The sequence below is a fragment of the Panthera tigris genome, chromosome A2 (genome assembly GCF_018350195.1).
Source record: "Panthera tigris isolate Pti1 chromosome A2, P.tigris_Pti1_mat1.1, whole genome shotgun sequence".
Classification (NCBI taxonomy): Eukaryota; Metazoa; Chordata; class Mammalia; order Carnivora; family Felidae; genus Panthera; species Panthera tigris.
In genome coordinates this window covers 112,057,300-112,071,602 of record NC_056661.1, presented here as the reverse complement: position 1 = coordinate 112,071,602, position 14,303 = coordinate 112,057,300, and the positions used below count along the sequence as shown (strand labels likewise).

General features: G+C 39.1%; 1 protein-coding gene across 1 annotated transcript in view; it reads right to left on the bottom strand.

The window, feature by feature from the left end:
* The window catches only part of ABCB5 (ATP binding cassette subfamily B member 5), a 134,975-nt gene that overhangs the window by 62,431 nt on the left and 58,241 nt on the right, over positions 1-14,303 (bottom strand). The gene's annotated exons all lie outside the window — the stretch shown is intronic.

Here is a 14,303-nt window from a genome sequence, read left to right as displayed (position 1 = left end):
GAGGAATGATTGGTTGGCTATGTTGATTGTGGTGGTTTCACAGGTGTACATTTATGCCCAAACTTTTCTAAGTGTATACTTTTATATGTGCAGTGTAAGTCAATTAAACCTCAAAAAAAGCTGTTAGGAAAAAGAATCTCAAACAAAAGAACCAGCTTATTTATACCACCCAAGGTGGCCATTCTTGAAGTTCTGTAAGAATCCTGAATGGGACTGAGGCATTTTAATGAAGGTTATGCAAATGTAATGATAAAGTAGATTGAGGAGCAACTAACTATTGTAGGTAGAAAGATTTATTTTTCTTAATTTTGGCAAAGTCTGATGAAGCACACATAATTATATTGTTAATTGGCAATTACTAGAATATGTGAGTTTTTCTAGGCGATATTTATGTGATATAGTCTGAAGAAGACAAGTCTAAACACTAAAATGCGTAGTGCTCCCTTTATTTTTCATAGTGCAAATATAGACTTCTTTTCCTTCCAAGATTTTATTTAAATTTGTTAGTTAACACATAGTGTAGTATTGGTTTCAGGAGTAGAATTTAGTGATTCCAAACCTATATATAACACCCAGGACTCATCACAACAAGTGCCCTCCTTAATGCCCATCACCCATTTAGCCCATTCCAATAAACAGTGGAGCTCATGCATCCCTTCAAATCAGTATTTCTGTATCCTTTGGGTAAATACCTAGTAGAGCAATTGTGGGGGTAGTCCTATTTTTAACTTTTTTGAGGAAATCTCCATACTGTTTTCCAGAATAGCTGCACCAGTTTGCATTCCCATCAACAGCGTAAGAGAATTCCCCTTTCTCTGCATCTTTGCCAACACCTGTTATTTCCTGTGTTGTTAATTTTAGCTATTCTGACAGATGTGAGGTGATATCTCATTGTGGTTTTGATTTGCATTTCCCTGATGATGAGTGATGTTGAGCATTTTTTCATGTGTCTGTTAGCCATTTGTATATCTTCTTTAGACAAATGTCTGTTCATGTCTTCTGCCCATTTCTTAACTGGATTACTTATTTTTTTGATGTTGAGTTTGATAAGTTCTTTATAGATTTTGAATACTAGCCCTTTAACCAATATGTCATTTGCAAATATCTTTTCCCATTCTGTTGGTTGCCTTTTAGTTTTGTTGATTGTTTCCTTTGCTGTGCAGAAGCTTTTTATCTTGGTGAAGTCCCAATAGTTCATTTTTGCTTTTGTTTCCCTTGCCTCCAGAGACGTGTCTAGTAAGAAGTTGCTGCAGCTGAGGTTAAAGAGGTTGTTGCCTGTGTTCTCCTCTAGGATTCTGATGGTTTCCTGTCTCACATTTAGGTTTTTCACCCATTTTGAATATATTTTTGTGTATGGTGTAAGAAAGTGGTCCTATATAAACATGGGTGAATGATAATTGGGAAGAGAGTTTTTATTGTTTGTTTTTTGTTTTCCTCAGTCTATTATTTTTATGTGGTAATTCTAAGTCTTGCTTATGAATGGTATAATACAATAGGCAAATTTTTTTGGTTTTATTTTTTATTAAAAATTTTTTTTCAGTTTATTTATTGTGAGAGAGACAGAGGCAGCACACGTGCATGTGAGTAGGGGAAGGGCAGAAAGAGTGGGAGAGAGAGAGACAGAGAGAGAGAGAGAGAGAGAGAGAGAGAGAATATGAGAATCCCCAGCAGGCTCTGCACTATCAGCACAGAGCCTAATGTGGGGCTCAAACTCATGAACCATGAGATCATGACCTGAGCCAAAACCAAGAATCAGACGCTTAACCAACTGAGCCATCCAGGCACCCCTAGTTTAGTTTTTTAAAATCAACTTTATTTTAGGATGGTTTCAATTTAGGGAAAATTTGCAAAGATACTACGGTATTCATGTACCCTGCACACAGTATCCCCCAGTGTCAATATCTGACATTTCTATGGTGCATTTTTTACAACAAATGAACCAGTATCAATATCTTATCAACTAAATTCTATACTTTATTCATATTTCCTTAATATTTACCTATTATCTTTTTTCTGCTCCCAGATCCCCTTCAAAATACATTGCCATTTAGGCATCATGTCTCCTCAGGCTCCTCTAGTTGTGACAATTTCTCAGATATTCCTTATTTTGTATAAACTTGGTATTTTTGAGGAATACCAGTCAGATACTCTGTAAAATGTCTCTCAATTTGCATTTGTCTGATGTGCCTAAGTTTTAGAGGTAAGACATTCAGCCTATACTAAATCCCACTTTTCTCATTTCAACTTCAAGTCTGAATTGTATTCTGGATCTTGGAGACCTGAGACTCGCCTACAGCACCTTAAAGGGGAATGAATGTAAGAATGCTGTTGTTGAGTGGGCATTCATTAGGACTACCAGTGCAAAGGTGAAAACACTCAAGACACCCAGGTTCCTGACCCATATCTCTCTCATTTATTCAATTACATTTCCTTGAGGTGACAAATGTTATTTCTTAAAAGCAACCAGATCTCAAAACTTACTGATGAAGCTATAAGATGTTTCCAATTAGCTCAATGATTTCACAATACTATTAAATATTTCTCATAGCAAATTCATATGTATGAAATTTACTTAAAAATATAAAAGGGCACATATAACACATATACTCTAAGGAGAATGTAGGACAGAAGGAGATGTAAAATCAAACAATGGGGAGACTGCAATTAGAAAAGGTTTGAGAAGAGTATGCAGTCTCGTGACATAATCAGAATTATAAGGTTTCCTGAAGCAGGTTGTATTGTTCTAGACCTTCTTTTCTTCATGGGAGACTCACTTTGCAGGCATTTTTACAGACCTATCTACTAATATTTCTTCACTTCTTAGGCATTACTTATGGAACAAGTTTACTTATTTTGCAAAAGTTCATGCTGTTGTCTGACATCTGAAAACAGACAGTAAGGGATGACATTTCTGCAGCTGTGCCTCAGTGAGCACTGATGTTCCCTCAGACTGGAATGGCCTGCACTTACTCATCTCTACCATCTTTACTCGGCTAAGCTCATGGTCTAAACTCTAAACATTTGATTAACTTATTATAGAATGATTAATGTCTGAGTGTATCAAATAAATTACAGAAATGCCTAATACTTTAAAAGGGAAAAATGCTCTATGCTCTAAAAGCCTATAAAATGGGCCTAAAAGTATTGTACATACTCAAGGTACTATGAAGTACACTACAAAAATACCGCTCCACTACATCATACATGTGACCTTAAAACACAGAAGAAATTATGGAAGCCAAGCCCTCTTAGAAAACTGGTCAAAGAGGGGCGCCTGGGTGGCGCAGTCGGTTAAGCGTCCGACTTCAGCCAGGTCACGATCTCGCGGTCCGTGAGTTCGAGTCCCGCGTCAGGCTCTGGGCTGATGGCTCGGAGCCTGGAGCCTGTTTCAGATTCTGTGTCTCCCTCTCTCTCTGCCCCTCCCCCATTCATGCTCTGTCTCTCTCTGTCCCAAAAATAAATAAAAAACGTTGGAAAAAAAAATTAAAAAAAAAAAAAAAAGAAAACTCGTCAAAGAAATTTGAGCTGATGCTTTGTTTTCTAGCAAGAATTACTGTAAAAATAAGGGAGGTGCAATCCATTTTTCAGATGTCTCAGAGTAGATGTGGTAGTACCAATTTGAAAGAATTTCCTAATACCTTCTGTCCTTTATAGTTTAAACACAGCTAAGAGCCAAACAATTAGGTATTTGACCAAAAAAAGGTCAACAGGAAGGTAGGTCTCTATTTGACACTTTGCTGGCATTTTTCAGATTACTTTGCAATTCCATACACAACAATAAATCACCAAGCAATTAGTTTGCACTTTGAAAGAGAGGGTGCTTTAAAACATCCCTCATAGAATTGCTAGGGCAGAGATAAGGGCCCGAGGAAGGTAGCTATCGTCTCACCAGTGGTGGTCATGTGCTTTGAATAAAGGTGGGCAAAAGGAAAAGAAAGAATAATGTAAAGTTGTGAGCATTTGAGAAGGCCTGAATTTGACTGATGGGTCAGTTAGCAGGGGTAATATACTCTCTGGAGAAGCCTGTAAACAGAGTTCTCATGTCTCACAGCAAGCATGGGATGGGAAACCAATGAGAATGCAAGTTCCCACTGACTGCCTGCTAGCAGGTAGGCTTAGGCGAACTTGGTCCTCACTGATGACACATACTCCATGATGCAATGCAGTCTTGTGGTCTTCAAATACTTTTTTTCTTAAGCGGCAAAATCCTTTTATCAAAAGACAGCACATATGGGAACTTAACAGATTTAAATAAACCATACAGGTTAATGGTTAGTTGGTATTTGAATTTTTGGGGGTGGTGGTGCACAGCCCTACTTGCTCATCCACCCCATCTCTCTACCCTCCTTCACTCTTCACCAGACACCTAAAAAACTCTAGAACACTAGTACTCCAAGAATACAGTCTGAAAAGCCTCTCACTACTATTTTACAAATTTTCACTTCTTTTAGCTACCGAATTTTAATTGACCATCTGCTATAAGAAGGTCTTTATGGTAGTTTTATGGGAAACACAGGAGTTTTGGTGTCTTTACTTTATTATGATGTTGAAAGCCAACTGGCTTGCCATTCCTGTGGGACAACACTGGTTCCATAGCTGAACAATGAAGAATTACTGTCAGGTCACTTCACCTGTTTGAAAATGCTTTGTCAGGGGTCCCTGGGTGGCTCAGTCAGTTAAACATCTGACTCTTGATTTTGGCTCAGGTCATGATCTCACAGTGCGTGGGACCAAGCCCTGTGTTGGGCTCTGAGTAGACAGCCCAAGTCTGCTTGGGATTCTGTCTCCCTCTCTCTCTGCCTCTCCCCTGCTTGTACTGTCTTGCTCTTTCTCAAAATAAATAAATAAAATAACAAAAAAAGAAAATGCTTTCTCTTTTGTAAAATGGAGTGACAAATAGCAAAATGTCAGGTCCTTAGAAGCCATATTTAATAAGTGACTCACATCCTACTTGACCTCTTCTTTTCAACTTTCAGGGATCTACTCACATGAGTACACACACACACACACACATACACACACACACACACACCTAAGTTAAGACTCTTTAGAGAGTAAAACATATTCAAAATCTAAACTCTTTGCTGAGATGAGGACACATGTAATACCTAATTAGGAATATGGAATAAGACCCTATAGTACAATGTTTTCTTTTTATAACCTGAAACATCTTCATTCTTACTTTTAAATAAGCTAACAAACAAGCTAACAGTTGTTAGTAATAAAATTATTTCTAGTCATTTAATACCTTTCTCCTTCACTGTGGAGAAATTATAACAAGTAAATGATGAAGTCAATGGTGGGCAAGAAGAGAAAAGCCTATAATAATTAGCTCATCTTTCTTCCAAGAGGGAATAATAGCTTATCTAGCCCAGATAAGACAGTAAGGGATGACATTTCTGCAGCTGTGCCTCAGTGAGCACTGATGTTCCCTCAGACTGGAATGGCCTGCACTTACTCATCTCTACCATCTTTACTCTGCTAAGCTCATGGTCTAAACTCTAAACATTTGATTAACTTATTATAGAATGATTAATGTTTGAATGTATCAAATAAATCACATTGCCAATTAGAAAATTAGCAATTAGAAAAATCGATATATAGAAGGTTTTCTTATTTTGGGGGAGGACAAGGCTTAGGAATAATTTAAATTTACAGAAACCACTCTTGTCTTGAGGGGAAGATGGCAGCATAGGAAGACTCTGAGCTCATTGCATCCTGCTGATCACTTGGATTCCACCTACACCTGCCTAAATAACCCAGAAAACCGCCAGAAGACTAGCAGAATGGAGTCTCCGGAGCCAAGTGCAGATGAGAGGTCCACGCAAGAGGGTAGGAAGGGCAGCGAGGTGGTGCGCGCTCCACAGACTGGTGGGAGGGAGCCAGGGCAGAGGGGCGGCCCACCGGCCAAGCAGAGCCCCTGAGTCTGGCTTGCAAAAGCGGAGGGGCCGGATGGAGTGTGTTCCGACAGCAAGCGGGACTTAACATCTGGAAGGTTATAAACTAACAGCTCTGCTCAGAGAATGGGAGGGCTGGAGGACAACCGGAGGGAGAGTTGTTGAGCCCCGGATGACAGAGCGCAGCTTGGTGGGGAACAAAGGCGCTCGCCAGCGCCATCTCCCTCGCCCATCCCCCAGCCAAAATCCCAAAGGGAACCAGTTCCTGCCAGGGAACTTGCTTGCTCTGAGCGAACACCCAACGCTGTGCTTCTGCGGATCCATCCCTCCGGCGGGTCTGACTCCCTCTCGGTGCCACAGGGCCCCTCCTGAAGCGGATCACTGAAGGAAAAGCGAGCTGAGCCTGCCCCTCCCACCCCTGTGCACCTTGCCGATCCACCCCAGCTAATACGCCAGATCCCCAGCACCACAAGCCTGGCACTGTGCAAGTAGCCCAGACGGGCCACGCCACCCCACAGTGAATCCCACCCCCAGGAGAGGGGAAGACAAGGTACACACCAGTCTGACTATGGCCCCAGCGGTGGGCTGGGGGCAGACATCAGGTCTGACTGTGGCCCCGCCCACCAACGCAAGTTATTCAAGACAGCATAGGGGAAGTGCCCCGCAGTCCCGCACCACTCCAGGGACTATCCAAAATGACCAAACGGAAGAATTCCTCTCAAAAGAATCTCCAGGAAATAACGACAGCTAATGAACCGATCAAAAACGATTTAAACAATACAACAGAAAGTGAATTTAGAATAATAGTCATAAAATTAATCCCTGGGCTTGAAAACAGTATAGAGGACAGCAGAGAATCTATTGCTACCGAGATCAAGGGACTAAGGAACAGCCAGGAGGAGCTAAAAAATGCTATCAATGAGCTGCAAAATAAAATGGAGACAGCCACGGTTTGGATTGAAGAGGCAGAGGAGAGAATAGGTGAACTAGAAGATAAAATTATGGAAAAAGAAGAAGCTGAGAAAAAGAGATAAAAAAATCCAGGAGTATCAGGGGAAAATTAGAGAACTAAGTGATGCACTAAAGAGAAATAATATACACATAATTGGTATTCCAGATGAGGAAGAGAGAGGGAAAGGTGCTGAAGGTGTACTTGAAGAAATAATAGCTGAGAACTTCCCTGATCTGGGGAAGGAAAAAGGCATTGAAATCCAAGAGGCACAGAGAACTCCCTTCAGATATAACTTGAATCGATCTTCTGCACAACATATCATAGTCAAACTGGCAAAATACAAGGAGAAAGAGAAAATTCTGAAAGCAGCTAGAGATTAACGTGCTCTAACATATAAAGGGAGACCTATAAGACTCGTGACCAATCTCTCTACCGAAACTTGGCAGGCCAGAAAGGAATGACAGAAGATCTTCAATGTGATGAACAGAAAAAAAATATGCAGCCGAGAATCCTTTACCCAGCAAGTTTGTCATTTAGAATAGAAGGAGAGATAAAGGTCTTCCGAAACAAACAAAAACTGAAGGAATTTGTCACCACTAAACCAGCCCTAAAAGAGATCCTAAGGGGGATCCTGTGAGACAAAGTACCAGAGACATCGCTACAAGCATGAAACCTACAGACATCACAACGACTCTAAACCCATATCTTTCTATAATAACACTGAATGTAAATGGACTAAATGCGCCAACCAAAAGACATAGGGTATCAGAATGGATAAAAAAACAAGACCCATCTATTTGCTGTCTACAGGAGACTCATTTTAGACCTGAGGACACCTTCAGATTGAGAGTGAGGGGATGGAGAACTATTTATCATGTTACTGGAAGTCAAAAGAAAGCTGGAGTAGCCATACTTATATCAGACAAACTAGACTTTAAATTAAAGGCTGTAACAAGAGATGAAGAAGGGCATTATATAATAATTACAGGGTCTATCCATCAGGAAGAGCTAACAATTATAAATGTCTATGCGCTGAATACAGGAGCCCCCAAATATATAAAACAATTACTCACAAACATAAGCAACCTTATTGATAAGAATGTGGTAATTGCAGGGGACTTTAACACCCCACTTACAGAAATGGATAGATCATCTAGACACATGGTCAATAAAAAAACAAGGGCCCTGAATGATACATTGGATCAGATGGACTTGACAGATATATTTAGAATTCTGCATCCAAAGCAACAGAATATACTTTCTTCTCGAGTAGACATGGAACATTCTCCAAGATAGATCACAAAACAGCCCTTCATAAGTATACAAGAATTGAAATCATACCATGCATACTTTCAGACCACAATGTTATGAAGCTTGAAATCAACCACAGGAAAAAGTCTGGAAAACCTCCAAAAGCATGGAGGTTAAAGAACACCCTACTAAAGAATGAATGGGTCAACCAGGCAATTAGAGAAGAAGTTAAAAAAATATACGGAAACAACGAAAATGAAAATACAACAATCCAAACGCTTTGGGATGCAGCGAAGGCAGTCCTGAGAGGAAAATACATTGCAATTCAGGCCTATCTCAAGAAACAAGAAAAATCCCAAATACAAAATCTAACAGCACACCTAAAGGAAAGAGAAGCAGAACAGCAAAGGCAGCCTAAACCCAGCAGAAGAAGAGAAATAATAAAGATCAGAGCAGAAATAAACAATATAGAATCTAAAAAAACTGTAGAGCAGATCAACGAAACCAAGAGTTGGTTTTTTGAAAAAGTAAACAAAATTGACAAACCTCTAGCCAGGCTTCTCAAAAAGAAAAGGGAGATGACCCAAATAGATAAAATCATGAATGAAAATGGAATGATTACAACCAATCCCTCAGAGATACAAACAATTATCAGGGAATACTATGAAAAATTATATGCCAACAAACTGGACAACCTGGAAGAAATGGACAAATTCCTAAACACCCACACACTTCCAAAACTCAATCAGGAGGAAATAGAAAGCTTGTACAGACCCATAACCAGCGAAGAAATTGAATCAGTCATCAAAAATCTCCCAACAAATAAGAGTCCAGGACCAGATGGCTTCCCAGGGGAGTTCTACCAGACATTTAAAGCAGAGATAATACCTATCCTTCTCAAGCTATTCCAAGAAATAGAAAGGGAAGGAAAACTTCCAGACTCATTCTATGAAGCCAGTATTACTTTGATTCCTAAACCAGACAGAGACCCAGTAAAAGAAGAGAACTACAGGCCAATATCCCTGATGAATATGGATGCAAAAATTCTTAATAAGATACTAGCAAATCGAATTCAACAGCATATAAAAAGAATTATTCACCATGATCAAGTGGGATTCATTCCTGGGATGCAGGGCTGGTTCAACATTCGCAAATCGATCAACGTGATACATCACATTAACAAAAAAAAAGAGAAGAACCATATGATCCTGTCAATCGATGCAGAAAAGGCCTTTGACAAAATCCAGCACCCTTTCTTAATAAAAACCCTTGAGAAAGTCGGGATAGAAGGAACATACTTAAAGATCATAAAAGCCATTTATGAAAAGCCCACAGCTAACATCATCCCAAATGGGGAAAAACTGAGCTTTTTCCCTGAGATCAGGAACACGACAGGGATGCCCACTCTCACCGCTGTTGTTTAACATAGTGTTGGAAGTTCTAGCATCAGCAATCAGACAACAAAAGGAAATCAAAGGCATCAAAATTGGCAAAGATGAAGTTAAGCTTTCACTTTTTTAGATGACATGATATTATACATGGAAAATCCGATAGACTCCACCAAAAGTCTGCTAGAACTGATGCATGAATTTAGCAAAGTTCCAGGGTACAAAATCAGTGTACCGAAATCAGTTGCATTCTTATACACTAATAATGAAGCAACAGAAAGACAAATAAAGAAACTGTTCCCATTCACAATTGCACCAAGAAGCGTAAAATACCTAGGAATAAATCTAACCAAAGATGTAAAAGATCTGTATGCTGAAAACTATAGAAAGCTCATGAAGGAAATTGAAGAAGATATAAAGAAATGGAATAACATTCTGTGCTCATGGATTGGAAGAATAAATATTGTCAAAATGTCAATACTACCCAAAGCTATCTACACATTCAGTGCAATCCCAATCAAAATTGCACCAGCATTCTTCTCACAACTAGAACAAGCAATCCTAAAATTCATATGGAACCACAAAAGGCCCCAAATAGCCAAAGTAATTTTGAAGAAGAAGACCAAAGCAGGAGGCATCACAATCCCAGACTTTAGCCTCTACTACAAAGCTGTCATCATCAAGACAGCATGGTATTGGCAAAAAAACAGACACATAGACCAATGGAATAGAATAGAAACCCCAGAACTAGACCCACAAACGTATGGCCAACTCATCTTTGACAAAGCAGGAAAGAACATCCAGTGGAAAAAAGACAGTCTCTTTAACAAATGGTGCTGGGAGAACTGGACAGCAACATGCAGAAGAATGAAACTAGACCACTTTCTCACACCATTCACAAAAATAAACTCAAAATGGATAAAGGACCTGAATGTGAGACAGGAAACCATCAAAACCCTAGAGGAGAAAGCAGGAAAAGACCTCTCTGACCTCAGCCATAGCAATGTCTTACTTGACACATCCCCAAAGGCAAGGGAATTAAAAGCAAAAATGAACTACTGGGACCTTATGAAGATAAAAAGCTTCTGCACAGCAAAGGAAACAACCAACAAAACTAAAAGGCAACCAACGGAATGGGAAAAGATATTTGCAAATGACATATCGGACAAAGGGCTAGTATCCAAAATCTATAAAGAACACACCAAATTCCACACCCGAAAAACAAATAACCCAGTGAAGAAATGGGCGGAAAACATGAATAGACACTTCTCTAAAGAAGACATCCGGGTGGCCAACAGGCACATGAAAAGATGCTCAACGTCGCTCCTTATCAGGGAAATACAAATCAAAACCACACTCAGATATCACCTCACGCCAGTCAGAGTGGCCAAAATGAACAAATCAGGAGACTATAGATGCTGGAGAGGATGTGGAGAAACGGGAACCCTCTTGCACTGTTGGTGGGAATGCAAACTGGTGCAGCCACTCTGGAAAGCAGTGTGGAGGTTCCTCAAAAAATTAAAGATAGACTTACCCTATGACCCAGCAATAGCACTGCTAGGAATTTACCTGAGGGATACAGGAGTGCTGATGCATAGGGGCACTTGTACCCCAATGTTTATAGCAGCAATCTCAACAATAGCCAAATTATGGAAAGAGCCTAAATGTCCATCAAGTGATGAATGGATAAAGAAATTGTGGTTTATATACACAATGGAGTACTACGTGGCAATGAGAAAGAATGAAATATGTCCCTTTGTAGCAACATGGATGGAACTGGAGAGTGTTATGCTAAGTGAAACAAGCCATACAGAGAAAGACAGATACCATATGTTTTCACTCTTATGTGGATCCTGAGAAACTTAACAGAAACCCATGGGGGAGGGGAAGGAAAAAAAAAAGGAGGCTAGAGTGGGACAGAGCCAAAGCATAAGAGACTCTTAAAAACTGAGAACAAACTGAGGGTTGATGGGGGGTGGGAGGGAGGGGAGGGTGGGTGATGGGTATTGAGGAGGGCACCTTTTGGGATGAGCACTGGGTGTTGTATGGAAACCAATTTGACAATAAATTTCTTATATTGAAAAAAAAAGAAACCACCCTTGTATAATGGAAAAATATTTTACCATATGTTTGAGGCTTTTCTTGTATTTTTTTAAGACTCTGAAATTTCCTGTTAACTAATAATGTTTAAATCCATTCGTGAAAGAAAAACCCACTAGCTACAAATACAATAGGATCAAAATAAGTGGCTTAAGGGACAAAAGTGAGTCTATTACAAGCCTACGTGGGATCCTCAATTTCAGTGGGGTATGGTTTGAGTTTCTTTCCCAACGAGGCAATATGGTTTTAGAAAAAGGATAGTGTTTTTTATTCTTTTAATTCTGGTAAAATATACATAACATGAGATTTATCATTCTAGTCATTTTTAAGGGTAGGGTTCTCCTGGATCAGAGAGGCCAATTCCTTCTGTGTCACTATTATTTTATACTCAGACTTACAATGCTATTCTTTTTTTTTAGTGGTAAAATATTCATAACATAAACTTTTAACCAGTTTGAACCATTTTAAAGTGTAAAATTTAGTGGCATTAAGTACATTCATATTTTTGTGCAACCATCACTACTATCTAACTCCAGAACTTTTTCTTCATCCTGTGCTGAAATTCTATACCACTCTGAACCATAACTTCCCATTTCCCCCTTTCCTTAGCCCCGGTAACATCCAATATACTTTCTGTCTATGAATATGACTATTCTAGGTATCTCATATAAGTGTAATCACATAATATTTGTCCTTTTGCATCTGTCTTATTTTAGTTAGTATAATATCTCTAAGGTTTTCCATGTAGCACGTGTCAGAATTTCCTTCCTTTTTAATATTGAACACTATGACACTGTACACACATATAATGTGTTTATCTGTCAAAGAACATTTGGGTTGTTTCTAACTTTTGGCTATTGTGAATGATGCTGCTGTGAACTCTAGTATACAAATATCTGTTTGAGTTCCTTCTTGCAATTTTGTTTGGTATATACCCAGAAGTGGAATTGCTGGATCATATGGTAATAATATCCTTAAGAAGAGGCTAGTTTTGAAGAATGATCCAGTTTCAGATTTAGCTTAAATCCCTAGCAGATGCATAATCTTGGGGAATATAGCATGGTGGTTATGTGAATAAGCTCAAGAAATGTGTCTGGGTCCACATCCTGGCTTCACTGTTGCCTAGCTGTTATTCGGCCTGTCTGTGCTTCAGTGTGCAAATCTGTGTAATAGGAAAATAAGTGTTCTGATCTCACTGGGTTTGTATAAGGATTAGCTATTATCACCCATTTGTTCCTTTATTATGCCTACAATAATGACTCATGAATGGCTTTAGAGGGGATCCATGAACCTCTCAATGTTTTAGGTAAATTTTTGTGTACAAGAGCATTTGTAGATTTTTCTGAAAAAGTTAATGGTTTATTTTTCCCTTTCTTAGATTCTTAGATGGGGCCCTGATCCATCAAAGGGGGAGAAGCACTGCCCTAAAATAAATTAGTGGTCTATAATTTAACACCAAGCCTAACAAATGTGAGCTTGATTAGGCAGGCTTATAAAATGTTCCATGATGCTTTTAGGATGAGATAGTCTCTATGCTACCTTTGTTCTTCTGGCTAAATTCCAGCCAAGGAAATCCCCTTGCAGAAATTCCCTTTCTGTTCTCAACTATTATCATGTTGCTACACATGGTTTTGAAAAGAAAGAAAAAAAAAAAAAAACAAAAGAAAGAAAAAGAGAAAGGAAAAGAAAGAAGAAAAAAATGAATAAATCCCTAATTTCATATATAAAAAGTAAAATATTTAATTGTCATAGATGCACCAAAATGTGTAATAATTAACCTAACTTTGGATAACCACTTGTTTGGGCTTAACTTAATAAACTAGCCCACAGCTTAATGCAGCATACCAATTTTCTTATTGTTCAATTTTTCAAGTTATATAAGTATGTTAAGATCCTCTGAGGAAGATCAACGGGATGCATCATAGTGAGAAAGAGCAGTAATGATAAAGAAAAGCCCATGAAGCCTGCAACAAAGCAGCTCTATCTCTTTAAAGAATAAAACTGTGATGGAAACCCTTCCCTCATAATTAGCAAAGGGTCTTTTTAAAGGTTCTCCATTGATGTGGTGTAGCTGAACCTCCCTTAATAATAATTATGCCTAGATTAGCATACCACTTTTAACATCTCAGAGTGTTCACAGGCTTTATCCCAAAGTCAATGTGGGCTTCCTCTGCTTCCACAGGGGCCTACAGGTCTTTACTGCCATGCCTTCTGTACTGGGACAGAATAGAAACCTGCTGCATTGGCATGCTGGGTCCAAACCAGTAGCAGAGTGGTACCACATAGTCTGTGGCATAAATCTTTATCCACTGACACTTGATCCTCCTCATGAATAAGATAAGTGAAGCAAAACTAGTTTGCAGTAAGTCTAACTTAAGAATTCCAGAAAAGAGAACTTTAGACCTTGGAACTATTCTGTATCAAACTCATCCAAAATGCATTTAACAAATGCTTACTGGCTGTCTAAGGACCAGGCCTCATTCTAGTGCTGGGGACACTGCAGTTAACCAATCAAAGCCTTTGCCACTAGTGAGTTTAAATTCCAGTAGGGGAACAGAGACAATAAAATAATCAAATACATACACAGTATGAGAGCTGATAAGAAGTACTATGGCATGTTTAAGGAGCAGCAAATGTGGAGGAGAATGATGGGGTGTGAGGTTCCAGGAGCTTAGAGACTGATTCCATAGAACCTTGTCACTTACTGTAAAGATT